The 22,710-nt window shown below is 43.9% G+C and overlaps 1 long non-coding RNA gene across 4 annotated transcripts in view; it reads left to right on the forward strand.

Annotated features, from left to right (window-relative positions):
- Positions 1 to 22,710, forward strand: part of LOC122496227 — a 33,973-nt gene that overhangs the window by 1,483 nt on the left and 9,780 nt on the right. For 3 of the 4 annotated variants that reach the window (XR_006300732.1, XR_006300730.1, XR_006300729.1), the window contains exon 2: positions 21,129 to 21,337. This is a non-coding gene — a long non-coding RNA (uncharacterized LOC122496227). Of the gene's footprint in view, positions 1 to 21,128; positions 21,506 to 22,710 lie in introns of all 4 variants that reach the window. The other variant, XR_006300731.1, reaches the window with a different exon arrangement.

The raw sequence follows: 22,710 nt of genomic DNA on the forward strand, positions 1-22,710 counted from the left end.
GTTTCCAGTGCAAAAACTTCTCCATGGGGATCCATCTTTGGCAAACCAAAAAAAGATCAGTAATCTAGAGATTGGCTCAGGTTGAAATAATGCAATGTAATCTGACTGTGGCTTCTGCCCCCATTCAGAAAATGCCTTAGTGGGGCAGAGGGCTCATGATAATTATACCCAAATGACGTCATCAGTGCGTTGAGGGAACCGAAGTGCCTTTTGCCAGGCACCCCTGAGTGTCTGCTACCAGGTTGCATGGATTCCCTGCTTTCATCATCTCTGCATTCGAGGCCAGAGGTCAACAAACCACAGCTATTGACAGACAAACAGATACTGAAATACAACGTGGCAGATGAAGCCCAGGATATTTTGGGAGCCTGAGAGAAAGGCACAATCCATCTTGGGTTGGTGGGAGAGCAGGAAAGACTTTTTGAAAGGGAAGATACTTGAGCCTTAGATTCTATAAAGGATTTTTTTTTAATTAATAGGCTATTGGTGTAGAGCAGTTTCAGGTTCACAGAAAGATTAAAAAGGACAGTGTTCCCATACACCCAATCTCTGCCCCTCCCCATTTCCCCTAACATTAACAAGCTAGTGTTGTACATTAGTTACAATCAATGTACCAATACTGATATGTTATTAATGCAATAGTTTACATTAGGGCTCATTTATTTTGTACAGTTCAATTAATTTTGACAAATGCAGATATCTGTATCTACCATTGCTATCTCCTACAGAACAGTTTCACTGCCTTAAACCCCCCTGTGCCGGGGCACCCGGGTGGCTCAGGCGATCAAGAGTCCTTCTGACTTGATTTTGGCTCGGGTCATGATCTCACAGTTTGTGACTTCAACCCCAGTGTCAGGCGTTTGCACTAATGACATGGAGCCTGCTTGGGATTCTGTGTTTCCCTCTCTCTCTGCCTCTCCCCGGTGTTCTCTCTCTCTTCTGTCTCTCAAAAACAAACAAACAAACAAACAAACACTAAAAAAACAAAAAACTCCGCTGTGCCTTATGCCCAGTGGGCCAGCCAGAGAAGATGCTGAACAGGAGGCAGAATTGCACCTTGTTTTGTTCCTTCCTGTCCCTAGAGGGACTGTACTCTCTCTGCTCTTTCCAGTAAATAACATTTAGGCTAAAATGAAAAAATTTTAAAAGACAAAAGAAACCCTACAAAAACCCAACTATTCACTTACTTGACACTCACCCCCCGCCCTCACCCCAATTCCTTGGCAATCACTTCTCTTTTACGCTTTGTTTTAATTTTGCCTTTTCCAGATGTCATATCGTTAGAATCCTAAGAGTGTCACCTTTCCTGACTGGACTCTTGCACTAAGCAATATGATTTAAGGTCCCTCTATGTCGTTTTATGGCTTGATGGTTCATTTCTTTTTATCACGGAGTAATATGCCATTGTATGAACGTACATTTTTTCCATTCACCTGCTTATGGATTGACTCGTGTCTTTTATTTTATTTTTAATTTTTTTAATGTTTATTTATTTTTCAGAGGGAGAGAGAGACAGTGTGTGAGCAGGGGAGGGGCAGAAAGAGAGGGAGACATAGAATGTGAGGCAGGCTCCAGGCTCTGAGCTGTCATCACAGAGCCTGACGCGGGGCTTGAAGTCAAGAGCTGTGAGATCATGACCTGAGCCAAAGTCGGACACCCAACGAACCAAGCTGCCTAGGTGCCCCCTTTTTAAAAAAAAAAAAACTCTTTTTAATGTTTATTTTTTGAGAGAGAGAGCAGGAGTGGGGGAGGGAGAGAGAGAGAAGGGGACAGAAGATCTGAAGCAGGTTCTGCACTGACAACAGAGAGCCCAATGCAGGGCTGGAAACCACAAACTATGAGATCATGACCTGAGCCAAAGGCAGATGCTTAACCCACTGAGCCACCCAGGTACCCCTCAACTCCCATCTTCCAAAAAGAAATGTAGAAGTCCTAGTCCCTGGTACCTATGAACTGTGGCCTTATCTGGACAAGCCTTTGCAGGTGTAATCTAGTTAAGATGAAGTCATCAGGGTGGACTTTAATCCAATATGACGGATGTCCTTCTAAAAAGAGGAACAGGCCATGTGATGACAGCGATTGGGGTGAGGCAGCCACAAGCCAAGGAACACCAAGGACTTGTAACCACTGCCTGACACTAGGAAGAGGCAGGAAGGGATTTACCCAGAGTCCCAGGTAAGCATGGCCCTGCTGACACCAGGTTTTCAGACCTCTAACCTGTAGAACTGTGAGAGAATAAATTTGGTTGTTTGAAGCCATCCACTTTGTGGGGCTTTGTTACAGCAGTCTTAGCAAACAGATACACCTACTGAGGGACAGAGATCTTGATTCAGTTTCCAACAGTTGAGAATAAAACTGCTATAAACCAGGGCCCCTGGGTGGCTCAGTCAGTCAAGCATCTGACTCTTGGTTTTGGCTCAGGGCATGATCTGAGATCGAGTCCCGCACTGAGAGAGTGGGGAGCCTGCTTGGGATTCTCTCTCTCCCTCTCTCTCTCTGCTCCTCTCCTTCTCTCAAAATAAATAAGCTTAAAAAAAAAAAAGAGAGAGAGAAGAAAAAATTCTGTAAACCTCCTTATCTGGGTGTTTGTGTGGACGTAAGTTTTCAGCTCATTTGGGTGAATACCGGGAGCACGATTGCTAAATCACATGTTAAACCTATGTTTAGCTTTGTAAAATATTATCAACCATCTTCCAAAGTGGCTGTACCATTTTCAATTTCCACCAGTAGTGAAAGAGAGTGCCTGATGCTTCATATCCATGTCAGCATTTGGTATTGTTAGGTCTTGTTGTTTTTGTTTTGTTTTGTTTTTTATTTCAGCCATTCTTACATGGATGTACAAAGTAAGAACCTAGTTTGTTTCTCCAAAGTTTCTTTTTGTTCCTATTACTCTGAAATTTCATGGTTAACAGCCTTGAGACACCCAGTGGCTTGCCTTCCTTCCTTCCTTCCTTCCTTCCTTCCTTCCTTCCTTCCTCCCTTCCTTCCTTCCTCCTCTTCCCTTCCCCACCCTTCCTTTTCTTTCCTTTTTCCCTCCATCCATCCTCTCTTCCTTTCTTTCACTTTTTATTATGACAATTTTCAAGCAAACACAAAAGTTGAGAGAGTAGTACAATAATCTCCATATACCCATCACCCAGCTTTATTTTACTCTTCAGTCTATCCTTCTTACTATTAGCAGCAGGATTTTACAGCAAGTCCCAGATACTACATCCTTGCCTTTGTAGATACCTAAGTATGTAGTTCTAACAGATGAGAATTTAAAAATGAATAATGAAATAACAATTCCATGATCACACTTCAGGAAATTAACACACACACAGTCCATGTTTGATATTCCCTCATTGTCTCAAAAATGACTTCTTTTACACTGGCCTACTTAAGTCCAGATTCAAGGTCTACCCATTGCATTTAGTTGCTAATTCTCATTGAATCTGTAACAATTACTCCTCCTCCTTTTTCTTTCTTTCTTTCTTTCCTTCTTTCTTTCTTTCTTTCTTTCTTTCTTTCTTTCTTTCTTTTTTTCTTTTTCTTTTTTTTTTTTTTTTTTTTACAATTGATTTGTTGAAGAAACTGGGTAAATTATTTTGTAGAATGTCTCACAGTCTGAATTTGTCTGATTGGACCTTTGTGGTGTTTTAAAAATGTGATACAATACCTTGAATGTCCTGTATTAGATTCCAGTTCAGTTTTTGACAAGAATATTTTACAGGTGGGGTTGTGTATTTCCTATTGCATCATATGAAGATGTACATAATGTCTAATTATTTCTCAATGATCTCTTTCCATTTGAAACCCCATTTCCTTCAGCTCTTGGATTTTTTTTTTAAATGTTTATTTATTTTGAAAGAGAGAGAGAGTGTGAGCAGGAGAGGGACAGAAAGAATCCTAAGCAGGCTCTGCACTGTCAGCACAGGTTCCGATGAAGGGCTTGATCTCACAACCAGTGAGGTCATGACCTGAGCCAAAACCAAGGGTTGGTCACTCAGCTGACTAAGCCAGCCAGATGCCCCCAGCTCTGGGATATTTTTGTGAATTCTTCCTTTGGTGATGTCTTTCCTCCCATCTCCCTATTTGCTGTGTCTTCACTTTCTGGAACTCCTAATGATTCAGATAGCTGAACTCTTGGAATGATTTTCTAATATTGTTTTTTTTCCCTCTCTTATTTTTCTTTAGTGTTTGTGTATTTGGGTCTACTTTCTGAATATCATCTTCCAACCTGTATTTAGTCAGAATTTTTTGTAGGAGACAGAGGCAGAAACCACTCTAAATATTTTAAGCAGAAAGGAATTTAATATCGGAAATTAGGTGCTTGTAGACTCATTGAGAGATCTGGCATTTCCAACTTGGGGAGGGCAGGGATGGGGTGACAGGGAGGGAAGGGACAACTCTTGTTTCAAAGTCATCACAGCTGTGATTGAGAGGTCAGGGTTGTTACAGCTACTCCTGCTGCCACCGTAACTTCCTGACCACGTGAAGCTGGGGACTGGGCACTGGATGGTAGAGGCTGGCCATTGACATTTGTTTCAAAAGTAGAGCTCAAGGATCAGAGAGCTGTTGTCTGGCTTGAATAAGAAATTGAAATTGTGGGGTAGTCTACGACATGTCAACTCACATGAGGTCTTTGATATCCATCCACCCCATTTTGGCTTTTGTTTTAATGGAACCAAGGCTGAATTCCGGACTTAGATCTATAGGTGTAATCAGAAACAGAGCTCCCATGGCTCTCACTAAGAGCCACATAAGAGTTGACTGTGCCAGGAGACTAGAGTTCTGAATTGAATTTTGGTCATATAATCACCTTTGCTCTCATATAAATAAGGTCACTGGAAAGGCAGGCATCATTAACCTAAAAAAAAAAAATTATGAGTCTATTTCAATTTCATGATAACTGAACCAGAAATAAGTTTCACAGCGTGTGTAGGTTTTGCAGATTTCTACCTGCAGGGAAAGTGGCAAGGCATGTCATGCTGCAGTGCTTCCTCTAGCCTTGGGAAGTTCACAGAGCTATCCGCCTTCAGTCTGTTTCTTCAGAGTGCCAGCTGGGCAACAAGAACCATTAATTTGTTGGGTGTTTGTGCGTGTATTTTAAGAATGATATTTTTTTTAGCCCTGAATTTTAAGAAAACACCTGCTGTATTCATTTTCAATCATGTATTTTTATTACGTGGTGATGCATGGATATGCTTCCATTGTAAGAAAATTAAAATATTAAAGATTAAAAGTGAAAGTCCCCTGTGATCACCACCCTCAGTGCCATTTCGCCTCCCCAGAAAGTAACCAAGTAGCAATTATATAGCAGCTTGCATTAGTCACGGTAGGTCAGGTTATGCTGCAGTAATAAACATCCTTAAAATCTTAGTGCCTTACAACAACAAAGGTTTATTTCTCGATCCTTACATGTTTGTCATGGGTTGGCTTCAGCCGTTTTCTCTGGACATAAGTGAAGAAGCAGCCAGGATGTGCCTATCTCATGGCAGAGGGAGAAGAAAGAATGGTAGAAGCTTTTAAAGCTTCTGCTTGGAAGTATCCTGTCATGTTCACTCACATTTCCATGGTCAAAGCAAATCGTATGGCCAAACCTGACTTCAGTAGGGTGGGGATGTGTAGTCCTGCTACAGGGCGGGGCAGTGACAATTTTCCTGTAGTTTTATAGGGTTCATAAAACTATACGAATAGGTATCATTTTAATATAATTTATTATGGTACTGAGCCTTACTTTCTGCGTGCAAAAATATGTCTTAGAAGTCTTCCTGTGTTAGGCAAATAGATCCATCTCCTTTTTAAACAGCTGTATCATATGTCATAATATGGATGTACTATAGTTATTTAGCAGCTTCCTCGTTTGAAAATGTTTAAATTGTCTCTAATTTTTTGTATATGTGCAAGGTTTTGTCTAGGGCGGGTACAGAGAAGTGGATGTTCTATGCCAGTTTTCTCTCTGTATCCTAATATGGCACACTCATAGGAGAATTCCAAAGAGAGTTTAATAAAGAAGGACTGTTTACAAAGAACAGCACAGTACCCCCGGGGCTGGTAACAACTGGGCTATCACCACTCCTGGGCCAGCAGGAGCAAAGTGAGAGAGCGGGGAGGAGAACAGGGAGGAGAGTCGTGTGAAGGGATGGGTGAAGCCAGCCCAATATGGACCCACAAAGAGGGAGTGAAGGGAATAAATGCCTCAAATCACTCTTTTCCCTCTGATCTTCTACTGGGCTGACCTGAACCAGATAACAGAGGGCCAGGTAATCTGTTGTTGTAGCCAATGCACGCCTGTCCCCTAGGACACAGAAGAGGAAGAGAGGACAGGGAGCCAATCTGGAGGACCAAATAGAAGATACCCACACCATTCTCCTACCCACAGTACAGGAATGACTTAATTGTTTGCCAGTATCATAAGCAAAAAATAGTACTTAAAAGTGCATTTTGGGGGCACCTGTCTGGCTCAGTTGGTAGAGCATGTGACTCGTGATCTCAGAGTTGTGAGTTTAAGTCCCACGTTGGATACAGATTAATTTTTTTTAAGTGCATTTTTTAATATATATTTTTTATTTTAAAAAGTGGTGCAGCCACCTGGAAAACATTATGGAGATTCCTCAAAAAATTAAAAATAGAACTGCCCTACGACCCAATAATTGTGCTACTAGGTATTTATCCAAGGGATACAGATGTGCTGTTTCGAAGGGACACATGCACCCCAATGTTTATAGCAGCACTATCAACAATAGCCAAAGTATAGAAAGAGCCCAAATGTCCATAGTTGGATGAATAGATAAAGAAGATGTGGTGTGTATACACACACACACACACACACACACACACACACACACACACACAATGGAGTACTACTCGGCAATCAAAAAGAATGAAATCTTGCCATTTGCAACTATGTGGGTGGAACTAGAGGGTATTATGCTAAGCGAAATTAGTCAGAGAAAGACAAATATCATAGGACTTCACTCATATGAGGAATTTAAGATACAAAACAGATGAACATAAGGGAAGGGAAGCAAAAATAATATAATAACAGGGAGGGGGACAAAATAGAAGAGACTCTTAAATACAGAGAACAGAGGGTTGCAGAGGGGTTGGGGGGATGGGCTAAATGGGTAAGGGGCATTAAGGAATCTACTCCTGAAATCATTGTTGCACTATATCCTAACTAACTTGGATGTAAATTTTAAAAATAAATGGAATAAAAAAATAGAATAAAAAAATAAAAAGTGCATTTTTAAAATATTTATTTTTGAAATAGAGGGAGACAGCGAGAGGGGGAGGGGCAGAGAGAGAGAGGGAGACACAGAATCTGAAGCAGGCTCCAGGCTCTGAGCTGTCAGCACAGAGCCCAATGCAGGGCTCAAACTCACGAACAGTGAGATCATGACCTGAGCCAGAGTCGGACCCTTCACTGATTGAGCCACCAGGCCCCCGATTTTAAAAAGTGCATTTTTAATTTGCATTGTCCTAATTATTAGCAAGGACTTGTGCTGATAATTTAGGGACACAGATGATCTCTTCTTCCCTGGACTCTGTGATGGGTACATGTAAAGCCAGAGACTGCTTCAGCCGTTGTGTAATCGTTTCTGGGCCAGTGGGGAGGAAAAGCCGAGAAATGGATGTGGTGGCATCTTTTGAGTCCTGGATCAAGCCTTACCTGAGGCTACACATGAGTATTTGGTAACATGAGCCTTTGCTTCAGACAATTTTGTTGTTGGTGTGATGTGTGTGTGTGTGTTGGTTACTCATAACTGAAAGACCTCCAACTGATGTATTCTTTGTATATTGTACCATGCTTCATATGTGTTTTGTGCATATAAATTTAGGGCTGAATGAGACCTTAGGTATCATTTCATTCAGATTCTTTCATTTTCATTTATAACTTCAAAAGTTTAAACACAAAATCCTAAGACAGTAATGTGACAAATCTCGTCAGTTTTGCTTCTAATTTTATTTATTTATTTATTTTCAAAAAAATTTTAAATATTATTTATTTTTGAGAGACAGAGAGAGACAGAGCATGAGCAAGGGAGGGGCAGAGAGAAAGGGAGACACAGAATCTGGAAGCAGGCTCCAGGCTCCGAGCCATCAGCACCGAGCCTGATGCGGGTCCAAACTCACGAATCACGAGATCATGACCTAGGCTGAAGTCGGACGCTTAACCGACCGAGCCACCCAGGCGCCCCGTATTTATTTATTTGTCTAATGTTTATTTTTGAAAGGAGGGGAGGGGCAGAGAGAGAGGGAGACAGAGAATCCAAAGCAGGCTCCTCGTTATTAGCACAAAGCCCAACTTGGGGCTCGAACTCAAACTCATGACCTGAGCCGAAGTTGGACTTTCAATCGACTGAGCCACCCAGGCACCCTGCTTCTAATTTTATAGTAAAGAAATGGAACATTGTTTTGGGTTTTTTTAAAGATTTTTTTAATGTTTATTTTGAGAGAGGGAGAGAGAGGGAGAGAGAGAATCCCAAGCAGGCTCCACACTGTCAGCATGGAGCCCGATGTGGGACTCAAACTCTTGAAACTGTGAGACCGTGAACTGAGCCGAAATCAAGAGTCAGATGCTGAATAGACTAAGCTACCCAGGCACCCAAGATATGGAACATTGCACATAAAGTTGAAATTCCTTCCTTCCCCATTTTATTTCTCTGGGGGACCCACTGTCAGGAATTGGTCACATATCTTTTCCTACCATGTTTTAATAGTTTTATCACATATGTGTATACCCAGGAACAATATGTAGAATTGCTTTGTGGGTTTAAACTTTCTTACATCAATGCCATCTTGTCATATGTATCACTGTGTACTTTGCTTTTATCACTCAGCATTAGGGGTTCAAGACCTGAACAAAGATATGGTTCATTTTCACTGTTGTGATAGTATTCCATTGCCTGAATATATCACAACGCACTTACCTAACTTATCTCTGTAACACACGTTGAGATTATGGGCTGTTTCCTCAATGCGGCAGCAAACATACTAGAGCATCTCCTGGGACACACTTGGGAGAGTGTCTCCAGGGTATATATTTAGAAGTCGAGCTGCTGCATCACAAGATAGGCACTTTTTTTTTTAATTGTTTTTTTTCAACGTTTATTCATTTTTGGGACAGAGAGAGACAGAGCATGAACGGGGGAGGGGCAGAGAGAGAGGGAGACACAGAATCGGAAACAGGCTCCAGGCTCTGAGCCATCAGCCCAGAGCCTGACGCGGGGCTCGAACTCACGGACCTCGAGATCGTGACCTGGCTGAAGTCGGACGCTTAACCGACTGCGCCACCCAGGCGCCCCGATAGGCACGTTTTTCAGCTTTACCACAAATGATTAATTTTCATTGATGGTACCAAGTTACAGTTCCCCCAGCATTGTATGAAAATCCCTGTTTTCCCATATCTACATCAGCACCTGGAATTATTAGGCTTTTTGATTTTGCCAGTCTGATTGGTGTGAAATTGTATCTACTTGTCTTAATTTGCATTTCTCTTTTACTAGTGAAGGTAAGCATCTTTTCCTCTGTTTATTGATGATTCTGCTTCCTATTCCAAACTCCTCAGTTTCCCAGTGGAAAGAAAATGGCAGATCACACAGTTCATCAGCAACAGTGCTGGGTTTAGAACTTGGGTGTTCCAACTCCAGTCTGCTCTTTTCTTCCAGCATGTTGAACCACTTCCAGATATACATTTTTAATTTTTTTTTTTTACATGTATTTACTTTTGCAAGACAGAGACAGAGCACAAGTGGGGGAGGGGCAAAGAGAGAATGAGACACAGAACCCAAAGCAGGCTCTGGGCTCTAAGCTGTCAGCACAGAGCCCGATGCAGGGCTCAAACTCACAGACCACGAGATCACGACCTGAGCCAAAGTCGGACGCTTAACTGACTGAGCCACCCAGGTGCCCCCAGATATACATTTTTAGAGTGCTGTTGTTTCTACTAACAGTTACAACAGAGAAAAGATCTTTTTCCTTCTAATTAAATGTTGGGACTATGAATTGTCAATAGTTGGATGCTGTATCAGTTAGGGTTAGGTTTGTCTGAATAAAAGAGATGCCAGGCTCAGGTCACAATCTTGCAATTCATGAGTTCGAGCCCTGTGTCAGGCTCTGTGCTGACAGCTCAGCCTGGAGACTGCTTCGGATTCTGTGTCTCCCTTTCTCTCTGCCCCTCCCCCACTCAAGCTATGTCTCTCTTTCTCAAAAATAAACATTAAAAAAAAAAGTTGGAGACAAGAAGTTTGGCATTGATTTGTGCCATGAAGTCTTCTAGGACTTAGGCACCTTTAATCTTGTTGCTTCATTGCACATAGCTGCTATTTCCAAGCTCACCTCATGTTCCAAAATAGCTGCTCCAACTCCTGACATTATGTCTGCATCCAAGCCAAAAGGAAAAGAGAGACCCCAGGGGGATGGTGGAGGTATTGGGTGCAACACAGCTGTCTCTTGATGAAGGTTCTAGAATCTGCAATGTGATTATCTGATCTATATCTATTTGGCAAAAGTCAGCCACATGGCCCTACTTAGCTCTAAGGGAAGCTGGGAAGATTAGCATTCATTTGGGGGACCATGTACCTAGGTACAAGGGAGATGATCTCTAAATACTACTCAGATCCCAGGAATTATAAAATCATCTTTTTGTGGTAGGTGAGTTGGTCCTGCTAACCTGGGAGGAATGTCCCTGTCCTGTGACCTCTGTGACCCCTGGCTCTTCTCTCAGGAGAACTCTGCCTTGTCCAATATCCTCATGGCCATATCTAGTAGACATTAGTGTCACCCTTTGGAGGACCTACACAGATTTTGGATAGAACTTCTCATTGCTTTGTAGAAGAAAGAGAGACATTTATTAGGGGACATTTAATGGTCTCTGCCACAGATGCTAAGAAAAATGTGTGGCCCAATTTGTTCCATGTTTAAGTACCTGAGTCTCATCCTACATGGAGATTAAGTGTAAAGACAGTTCTTTGTTTTTTAATTAAAAAAAGTATTTATTTATTTTTGAGAGAGAAACAGAGCACACGTGGGGAGGGGCAGGGAGAGAAGGAGACAGAATCCAAAGCAAGCTCCAGGCTCTGAGCTGTCAGCGCAGAGCCCGATGTGGGGCTCAAACTCACAGACCGTGAGATCATGACCTGAGCTGAAGTCGGACGCTTAACCGACTGAGCCACCCAGGCGCCCCTAAAGACAGTTCTTGAAGAAAGATCATGTACAGTTGAAATTATTCTTGAGATATCCATGTGTGTTATCCTCTACAACTCTTGAACATGTGTCAATCAGCTATTGCTTCATAACGAGCCATCTCCAATCTCAGTAGTATAAAACAACCATCATTGATTTTCATGTATACTTCTGTAGGTTGACTGATCTAGGTTGGGCTCAGTGAGGCTTGCCTGGGCGTGGCTCCAAGCTGTAGACTAGGTCAAGATCTGCTCTAGGTGTCTCTCATCTTTAGATTAGCAGCCTAGCCAGGCCATGTTCTCTGGGATTGCAGAAGCACAAGAGGGCAAGATTAACCATGCAAGGTCAACATTGCAAGCCTCTGCTTGTGTCAAAACTGCTAACATCCCACTGGGAAAAGCAAATCACATACATGGTCAAGTCTATTGTCAGTGGGTGGGGGAAACCATGCACTGCTCTCCACCAAGCTAAAGAAGTAGAATGAACAAGCCCACCAGTCTCCAACATAAAAACCCCACTCCTTCTATGAAGGTGGCATGGGGGAAAGACTGAAATGTCTTTACACAATTTGATTTACCACAAAGTGATTTTTTTGTAAAAAATCAGTTACATTTATGCATTAGTCAGTTTGTGGCACCCAGTCCTTCTGTTTCTTATTTAAGGATGTCAAGAAATCCATCATCAACCACTTCACTTGTCCAGCTAGTTGCACATTGCATTTTACTTCTTTATTAATGGTTTGGAACCCATGAAATAATCTATATAGTATTTCCGTATGAATTGGTCAAAGTACATTGGTTATTGCAGCTGGATGGCAGGCATGGCCTGAGTCACAGGTGCATTGAGCGATTGGTGGGCAGAACCACTTTCACGCTTTAAATCCCCCTCCCACTATCTATGACACTGACGTTGTCTGCCTACCAGCTGTTGCCCTTATTTGAGCAGTGATGCAGGTAAGATAGGTGCCCGGGCTCTGTAGTGGACACTGTGGCATGCTGCCCAGATCCTCCGCTCTAATACTGAGGCACTTATTCCCTCATCTGCTGGGAGCATTGGCCGCTGACAGTACTCAACTGAGTCCCTCTTGGAGACTTGCCCTTGGCTGAAGAGCACAACCCAGCCCGAGTACTGCATCCAATGACTGTATGAAGTGGGAGCCCCAAGGTCCAGCCTCCCTGCCATCCCGCCTCTATACTCCTCCCCACTCCCCGCAGGGTGGGCGTCAGCTGAGACCTCTGATGAGGCTGCATTGCAGTTTGACTTTTCGCTTCCACCTGTCACCTTGAGAGCACACTGCAGGAAACTTGCTGCATGCACGTCTCCCCGTTGGGGTCTTAATTCCTGAGGAACCAAAACCACAAGGCTCCTAAGTCACACAGAGCTGGGTTCGAGTGTTATCTCAAATACCCACTAGCTATGTGGCTTTAGACTTCGTGAATCTGCTGTAAACCTCTGAAAGTCTCAGGTTTTTCATCTCTAAAGATGCAATAATAATAGCATCTGCCTCTTCTAATGATAGTAGAGGATGAAGAGAAATAATGCATGGAAAGCAGTGTGAAACCCTTAGCACGCTACCTGGCCCATACTAGGTTTTGCCGAAATGTATTCTTCCCTTTTCACTCAGCCCTTTGTGGGCGTTTCCAGAAGCCGGCGTCCCCATACCTGAGTAAAGCGGAAACGGACCTGTTGTGCTATCTTGTTTCCAGCAGATGGCGCCAGCGGATAAGGCTGCAGTCTCGTCCAGCTTGGTTACAAGGTCCACCATTGACAGATTGTATACATCAGTTTTCCATGCATTATCTCATTTGATTCTCCTTCACCAACCATTTACCAAGTGCTGACTGTTCTATCATTTATTCTTTCATCTCTTTGTCTTAAATGCTTCCTGAGCACTTACTCCAGCCAAAGAGTGGCTTTAAATCTCTTCTAAAACATCATGGTGACTAAGAAGCAAACAAGACAGAGAGGGAGAGAGAGAGAGAGAGGGTGGGACAGAGAGAGAGGCAGGCAGGAAGGAAGAAAAATACGATTCTGGATTTTGAAATGAAAAGTTTTAGGCACTACTATTGGGCTTGTGCCAACTCGTTCGGAAAGGAGGCAGCTTTAATAAAGCGGAAGAAGTACATAATATGACTGAACAGAATCAGGAGGCAGTGGTCCCTCTGCAGGAGCAGCTGAGGTGCTTCTAGAGGCCGTCTGCAGGCCTTCCCCAGGGCTACCGATCTGAGGGCAGAACAACTGGTCCCTGGGCTGGTTAAAACTGCCGTGTAGGAGAAAGAAGAAAGAATCCATAAAGGAGGTGTCAAAGTGCTTGGGAGGAGACAGTTAGCTGGCCTGGAGTCAGGAGCCCCGGACCGGAGTCATTTCGCAGGTCTTCTGGTCATGCCAGGAGGCACGCCTGGAAGCCACCAGCCCAGGACCCGGGCGAAGTCCAGTTCTGTGGTTGGGACAGAGGCTGCCCACCTCAAGTCTTCTTGCACCTGCTCCAGAACCGTGAGTGAATGAATGTGCTTTCCTGAAGGTCACCACACAGGGTTGTTGTTTGAGGAAATGGATATACAGTGCCTGGTACGTGGGAAGCTCTCAATAAATGATAACTATTTATTACTGATAAAAATACTACCACTACCCATCAATGGTTCTTATGATCTTCTCTGATGTAATTGCGAAGAGCAAGGTCTTGTGAGAAATACCCAATGAATCTGCAGAGAAGTTTTAATTATTTGGGGATTCCGAGAGGATCCAGGACTCTGAAGGTAAAGAGAGAGAACACCAAGTTAGGGAAAGGGACACACAGATGGACTCAGTAAAATTTGTTGAATGGGTGGCTCAGGGGGATTCTCTTCTAACAGCAAGAGTTGCATTCATGGTTCCCTACTCTGAGCCAGGCACTGTGCTTGCTGTTGGAGTGACAGAGATGAACAAACATCTTGTTTGTTTTCTTTTTTTTTTATTTAAAAAAAATATTTGTTTTTGAGAGGGAGAAAGCGGGAGAGCAACAGAGAGAGAAGGAGACACAGGATCCGAAGCAGGCTCTAGGCTCCGAGCCGTCAGCGCAGAGCCCAATGCGGGGTTCGAACTCACAATCAGTGAGTTCATGACCTGAGCTGAAGTCGGACGCTCAACCGACTGAGCCACCCAGGCACCGCCCCCCCCCCCCAATCTTGTTTGTTTTCAAGGAGCTCCTGGTACAAGGGTGGAAAGCCAAGGTACCTACAGGGTCTAGTCTGGTGACATAAATGAGGGAAGTGGACCAGGTGTGAATAAGGAACATGGGTAAGAGAAATATTTTATTTTCTTCTCCCACTGTAAAAAAAACAAACAAAAAAAAACCCCACAATATTGCAAGAGTTATGACAAATGGCTCTGAGATGAGGCTTAAATGCAGAGACAATAGAGCATGGTGGGGACTGTGGAGAAATAAACAGTGCTCTATCCGAAGGGGGCCACTACCACAAGGGTGGAGAACTGTACCCGTCTTACTGGATTTCCAGTTTGTTCAAGAGAAGCCAGAAACTGAAAAAAAAATTTTTTTTGCGCAATTTTTGGCAATGAATGCAAAAAAATTTTTTAAAAACACCATGTGGGCCCAAAAAAGTACAGGCCAAGCAAGTAAAACATAATTCTCTCTGAATGCCAGATCTGAGTCTGAGGGTCCAGTGTGTGATCTCCAGTCCAATTGGAAAGACAGATGGGAGTTTGGGCGATTTCGACACAGCTTGATAAGTGTTAAGATGCCAAGATGTGATGTGATGGGTACACAGAAGAAGAGCTGGCAGAGTGGTCTTTGAGGAGGAGAGGACGCCTGACCTGAGTCCTAGAGGAAGGGCCCAACTAGCCAGGGAACTGGGGTTGGGCGAGCCAGTCAGAGGGAATGGCATAGGGGAGTGCAGTGGTCAGGAGCCCAGCAGAGCGGCAAAGCTCAGGGCTCAGGTGTCACATGTGGGTAGGGAGCAGGAAGAGATAATCGGGAGGTGGGCAGGACTAGATGGGAGAGTGGCTTTGACCGCATTCGTCTGTATTTAATGATTTCTTAATTTTCCCCCATTGTAATTTCTGCTGTTTTTAATAGAAAACCAGGAGTTGTGTCTGTGCCCCCAAAACAGCCATTGCCTGTGATAAGAAGCTTTTTCAGCTCTCAAAGTTGACACCCTCCCCCCTTTCTCCTTTCCCCACTTTGGCTCATCCTTGTCTGTACTCACTCTGACCCCTCCAGTATTAAAGAAAATAAATACTTTTGACCTTTGTCAGAACACCTTGGACTTGCCAGCACAAAAAGAAACAATTTGCACTGGAGGAAATAATCCCTTTCCTCCCAAAGGCTCTTTCTCTATGTCCAGGGCCAAATGCAGTTCTGATTCAGAGACCACAGGGGTGGCCGGCAGGGCCTGGGGTTGGAAGACAGGAGGCCGTTCTAGTCCTGGTCCTGGGGACTGACTCCTCGTGTAGCTGCAGATAAGACCAGGCCACCCGTGCCCAACCTGCAGAAGCAGGTGGTTTGGATGGTCTCCCAGAACCTTCTCCATCAAGGCTCAGGGCTCAAATCTCTTGCACACAGAGTCAATCTGGACCTGATGTCCGTGATGTGTCGCCATGTAACCAGCATGTGCTACGTGTCAGGCACTATGCCCACCTCTTGCCATACGTGATTTCATGTAGTCCTCATAAAATCTTACCCCACTTTATAGAAAAGGGACCTGAAGTCTAGGAGAGTTGCCCAATGGTGAACTGGGATGTACAACCTCCAAAACTATGTTATTTGAAACAAAATGTAGTTCATTCTGATGGTGAGTTCTATGTGTCAACCTGGCTGGGCTAAGGGATGCCCAGAGAGCTGGTAAATGTTATTTCTGGGTATGTCTGCAAGGGTGTATTTGGAAATGATTAGCATCTGAATCAGTAGACTGAGTAAAGATCACCAGTGTTGGGAGGGAGGGGCAGGGATCGCTCAATCTGTTGATGGCGAATTTGCTCTTTCTGCCTGAGCTGGGACATCCATGTTCTCCTGCCCTTGGACACTGGCACTTCTGGTTCTCACGTCTTTACACTCAGACCGTCTGCTCCCTGGGTTCTCGGGCCTTTGGACTGGACTGGAATGTTCCAGCACTGGCTTTCCTGGTTCTCCAGCCTACAGACATGAGATGGTGTGTGAGCCAATTCCTGCAATAAATCTCTCTCTTTGTCTCGTATACACACATGTACATATACACATATCCATATCTATCTGTAAACATCTTTCATCCATTGGTTCAGTTTCTCTGGAGAGCCCTGCTAATACGTTCATATACATGGTAACATACCAAACAGCACAGGAGAGTTTCCCATGAAAAGCAAACTCTCATGCCCATTGCCCAACTCCGTTGGGGCAATCTCTTTTAATCACTTTGATTTTCAGGTGATTATGTCCCTAAATATAAACAATAGCTAGACAATATTTATTGTCTGTAAAGTTTACTTATACTCTGTGCTTTCTCCAACTGTTGATTATTTATATATTTATTGGTATTTCTCCTTTCTCCTCATAAATTCAATAAACAGCACCCCTATTTTCTTATTCTATCACATGGACAATCCCTTTTGACAACTCACTTTCTCTCTCTCTCTCTCTCTCTCTCTCTCTCTCTCTCTCTCTTTGATTCAGATTCAAGTTAACGTACAGTGTAGTATTGGTTTCAGGGGTAGAATTTAGTGATTCATCACTTACATACAACACCCAGTGTTCATCCCAGCAAGTGCCCTCCTTAATGCCCATCACCCATTTAGTCTGTCCCCCCCCACACCCTTCCAGCAACCCTAAGTTTGTTCTCTATATTTAAGAGTCTCTTAGGGGTGGCTCAGTGGCTCAGTCAGTTAAGCGTCTGACTCGTGGTTTCAGTTCAGGGCATGATCCCACGATTTCTTGGATTCGAACCCTGCATCAGGCTCCACACTGACAGTGCAGAGCCTATTTGGGATTTTCTCTCTCTCTCTCTCTCTTTCTCTCTCTCTCTCTCTCTCTCCCTCTGCCCCTCCTCTACTCATGCTCTTGGTCTCTCTTAAAATAAATAAATAAAATAAAGTCTCTTGCAGCGCCTGGGTGGCTCAGTCAGTTGAGCCTCCAACTTTGGCTCGGGTCATGATCTCGCGGTTTGTGGGTTCGAGTCCCACGTTGGGCTCTGTGCTGACAGCTCAGAGCCTGGAGCCTGCTTCGAATTCTGTGTCTTCCTCTCTCTCTGTTATTTCCCTGCTCACACACACTCTCTCTGTCTCTGTCTCTGTCTCTCTCAAAAATAAATAAACATTAAATTTTTTTTTAAGTCTCATGGTTTGCCTCCCTCTCTGTTTTTCTCTTATTTTTCCTTCTCTTCCCCTATGTTCATAAGTTTTGTTTCTTAAATTCCACATGCGAGTGAAATCATATATTTGTCTTTCTCTGATTGACTTATTGTGCTTAGCATAATACATTCTAGTTCCATCCACATTGTTGCAAATGGCAAGATTTCATTCTTTTTGATGGCTGAGTATTATTCCCGTGTGTGTGTGTGTGTGTGTGTGTGTGTGTGTGTATACATATATATACCACATCTTCTTTATCCATTCATCCGTCGAGGGACATTTGGGCTCTTTCCATACTTTGGCTATTGTTGATAGTGCTGCCATAAACACTGGGGTGCATGTGCCCCTTCGAATCAGCGTTTTTGTATCCTTTGGATAAATACCTAGTAGTGCAATTGCTGGGTCATAGGGTAGTTCTATTTGTAACTTTTTGAGGAACCTCCATACTGTTTTCCGGAGTTGACATTTCACTTTCTAAGATGAAGGCATGAGCAGCATTTTTCCCGCCATCTTTCCCCCCTGCTTCTGTTTTCCATCTTTTGTCAGCCTGGCTGATTTCAAAAGTTCCCCACCGCTTTTAGTTGTGTGTAGCCATGTGACTGGTGCTGGCCAATGGGTTGTGGGAGGGAGTGACCTTTGTTAGCCTAGGCTGGAGCATTTAATGACTGTGTGAGTTTCTCACCCCATACACAGACACGCATGCTCTCCTGCCCACTGCCACACCTGCCACGTGGAAGAGTGTCTGTTAGTCTGAGTCCCGGGAGAGCAGAGCACCCCCACCAGGATACAGTCAACGTGTAGTGTGAGTGAGATGGGAGTCTTCATTGTCCTAAGCCTCTGAGAGTTTGGCGGTTATTTGCTTTGTCAGCAGAGGCAAGCATATCCTAACTTAGGCTCAAATATAACATAATATAACGTTATTATATTCTGTCCTGCAAATATAGCCATGATGCTAATGTATTCTCCATACTTTAACAAAGATTTTTTTTAATTTTTTTATTTACTTTTTTTTTTTTTAAATTTTTGTTTTTTCAACGTTTATTTATTTTTGGGACAGAGAGAGACAGAGCATGAACGGGGGAGGGGCAGAGAGAGAGGGAGACACAGAATCGGAAACAGGCTCCAGGCTCCGAGCCATCAGCCCAGAGCCTGACGCGGGGCTCGAACTCACGGACCGCGAGATCATGACCTGGCTGAAGTCGGACGCTTAACCGACTGCACCACCCAGGCACCCCAAAGATTTTTTTTTTAAAAAAAGACAAACTTTCTCTGTCCTCACAAGTCTGAAAATGTCTTTATTTACCCTCCTACTTGATTCCATTTGGCTGGGAATAGAATTGTAGGTTAAAAGTCTCTTTCAGAACTTTCAAATACTGCATTATGGGCATCTGGCTTTTGACTTCTTTAAAAAAATTTTTTTTAATGTTTTTATTTTATTTTTGAGAGAGACAGAGCATGAGCAAGGAAGGGGCAGAGAGAGAGAGGGAGACACAGAACCCGAAGCAGGCTCCAAGCTCTGAGCTGCCAGCACAGATCCCAACGTGGGGCTCGAACTTACAAACCGTGAGATCGTGACCTGAGCCAAAGTCGGATGCTTAATCAACTGAGCCACCCAGGCGCCCCCATAATTCCTTTGTTTTTGAAACCCTGTATAAATGGAGCAACTCATCTGTCCTCTTGTTCCGGTTCAGTTTCCTCCGCTGTAAATCAGGAGTGATGACACAAGTGAAAGAGAGTGCTAGATTACAGGCACCTAGGACGTGTTTGTTAAGTCTGCACGGCCCGTTGTGGCCCAAATCACTCTCACGTATTTATCTTACCTCTTGTAGGATAGGGCACAAAAATAGGTAATATAGTCAATTAAGCGGACAACTCATGGTCATGGGATCTGATGTCAGGCAGACTGGGAGGTGAAAAGCCACTACATAGGAAGAGGGACATTTTTTCCAGACACCGTATTTGACAACGAATGAGAATTCCTGTTGTTACACGTCCTCACCAACATCTGGGGTTGTCAATATTCTGGAGTTTGGCCCTTCTCAGGATTAAGTGGTGGTGTCTCATTGCATTTATTTTGCATTTCCCTAGTGATGTATGATGTGGAACATATTTTCACATGCTTATTTGCCATGTATATATCATCTTTATCTTTTTAAGAGAGAGAGAGAGTGCAAGCAGAAGAGAGAGGCAGAGAGAGAGAGAATCTCCAGCAGGTCCCATGCTCAGCACAGAGCCTGACACAAGGCTCGATCCCACAACCCTGGGATCATGACCTGAGCCAAAATCAAGAGCCAGATGCTCAGCTGACTGAACCACCCAGACGCCCCCTATATATCATCTTTGGTGAGGTGTCTGGTAGGGTCTTTGATTTCTTTCTTAATTGGATTGGTTTTCTTATTGCTCAGTTTTTTGTTTTTTTTTTAATTTTTTTTTCAACATTTATTTTTATTTTGGGGACAGAGAGAGACACAGCATGAACGGGGGAGGGGCAGAGAGAGAGGGAGACACAGAATCGGAAACAGGCTCCAGGCTCTGAGCCATCAGCCCAGAGCCCGACGCGGGGCTCGAACTCCCGGACCGCGAGATCGTGACCTGGCTGAAGTCGGACGCTTAACCGACTGCACCACCCAGGCGCCCCATCTTATTGCTCAGTTTTAAGAGTTCTTTGCATATCTTGGCTCCTGGTCTTTATCAAGTGTGTCTTTTGCAAATATTTTCTCCTAACCTGTTACTTACCTTCTCACTCTGTTCGCATTGTCTTTTGCAGAGCAGAAGTTTTAAATTTTAATGACGTCCAGCTAATCAATGATTTACTTCATGAATTGTGCCATTGGTGTTCTATCTAAAAGGCATCATCCCTCTCTCCCTCAAAATAAAGAAATAAACATTAAAAAATAATGCCTGGGTGGCTTAGTGGGTTAAGCATCTGACTTTTTATTTCGGATCAGGTCATAATCTCGTGGTTGGTGGGATTGAGCCCTGTGTCAGGCTCTGAACTGACAGCTCAGAGCCTGCTTGGGATTTTCTCTCTCTCTCTCTCTCTCTTTCTGCTCCTCCCCCTCTTATGCACAGACTCTCTCTCTCTCTCAAAATAAATAAATAAACAGTTAAAAAGCCATCACCAGGGGTGCCTGGGTGACTCAGTCAGTTGAGCAACTGATTTCGGCTCAGGTCGTGATCTCACGGTTTGTGAGTTCGAGCCCCACATCGGGGTCACGATTGTCAGAGCAAAGCCCGCTTCAGATCCTCTGTCCCCCCCCCCTCTCTGCCCGTCTCCTACACGTGCTCTCTCTCTATCAAAAATAAATAAATGTTTTTTAAAAAGCCATCACCAGACCCAAGGTTTTCTCCTGTTATCTTCCAGGAGTTTGGGATACATATACTTTTAATTTAACCTGTGCCTGTTGCCCCATCCACTTGGTTTCTGACAATGTCCTTGGCACATTGTCCTCTTATGGTCTGGGAAATGTTAACATTCTGCACCCTTCTCTCCTTTATCTTGCTGGGAAGGCAATTCAGCCCTGCATTTAAAATCTCCCACTACTTATGTCTACCAGATTACCTCCCCTCTCCTTACAAGTCTTCTTATCAAATTCAATTGAGACTTCCACTTCTGTAACCAAGATTTGTTTGATTCTACACAGGCTCAGAAGCTGATGTCTTCTCTCTGAGGTGGAATTACATTTACCAAGCTCATGGGACTGATGTGGAAAATCGGAATGTCAGTGTATTCACTGATAACGAGAAATATAATTGCTGAAAAGACTGGAATACTCTCATCAGTGTGACCAGCACATTCTTTCCCGGAGGCAGATCTAAGTGAAAAGCCAAATTATACAAAGAAGGTGGCTTGGTGAGCATTTGATCATTGAGTTCTATTGATGAAGAGCCTAATGCAGGTCTCCATTGAATGTCAATGTCAAACATTGTACTGGACACTAGGTGGAGAATGGTGAATAAGAGAGATGGGTCTCCGTGCTCACAGGTTCTAAGGCACTGGGGGAAGACAGGCCCTGAACAGGTAATGAGACTTCTAGGTTAGAAAAACTGCACCCCTTACCCTCTGCTTCCTTCCCGAACCTACGAAAATAACAGTACAGGAATTGTTCTGAAAAGGCAATACGCAAAGACAGAGGTCTGCAAACCATGGTCCACAGGCCAAATCTAGCCCGCTGCCTGTTTCGGGACAGCCTGTCCTAAGAATAATCCTATATTTGCAAATGGCTGGAAAAAAATCAAAACCAGAATAACATTCTGTGACACGTGAAAATGATATGAAAGTCAGATTTCAGAGTGCATAAATAAAGTTTGGTGGGAACGCGGCCATGCATTCCAATGCAGGTCCCATGTATTGTCTACGGCTGCTCTCGCGCTACCATGACATAGTTAAGTAGGTGCGAAGGAGGCCATATGGCGTGCAGAGCCAAAAATATTTACTATCCGGCCCTTTACAGGAAGAAAAAAAATCCCAACCCCTGCTCTAGAACGGCACCGTCCAATGGAACTTTCTGCAGTGACGGACGGGTCGTGTACCGCCATCTGATATGGTAGCTGGCCACTAGCTACATGTGGCTACTGAGCCCTTGATATGTGGCTGGTGCAACTAAGGACCTGAACGTTTATTTTATTTATTTTAATGAATTTAAATGTGAGTAGCTGGCAGAAGCTGCTGTGTTGGATGGCACAGCGGTCGACTATGACAAGAGGGCATCTGGGCTGGGAAACACCACGTGTCGTGGAAGATGGGACATCTGCCTGAAAGCAGGGGGATTAAGTGAAAGTTTACATATGGAAGCCTGGCATGCCCCACCCAATCTTCTTACAGGCTGCTTTCCTGACCTAGATTCCAGAATGCTGGCAGGGAGAATTACACTCTCCTAAAAAGAAGCTGGGGGAACCATCTCTGGGGAATTTGACCAGCTCGGGAGGAAGGACCTAAACATGCGTTGGGAGCTTCCTAATCGTCATACCAAATTGGCAGTGAAGAGACCCCCTGCCAATCACATAGCATTCAGTAATCTTTAGCGTAGGTCCCACCCTCCCCCATGAGCAGGCGGCCAAGGGCCCTCGTACATTCGAGGAACAATGTAAACGCGAAAGAGACCAAACAAACAGAGGGACAGATCTAAGCGAAGATCTCTGGGCGCACATATTTTGTTAAATTTGGAGGTCTATAATGCTGGAAGAGAAAAATGGCCTTTCTTTTCACTAAGTTCAAGGCAGCAT

This window comes from Prionailurus bengalensis, chromosome A3 (genome assembly GCF_016509475.1).
Source record: "Prionailurus bengalensis isolate Pbe53 chromosome A3, Fcat_Pben_1.1_paternal_pri, whole genome shotgun sequence".
Taxonomy (NCBI): Eukaryota; Metazoa; Chordata; class Mammalia; order Carnivora; family Felidae; genus Prionailurus; species Prionailurus bengalensis.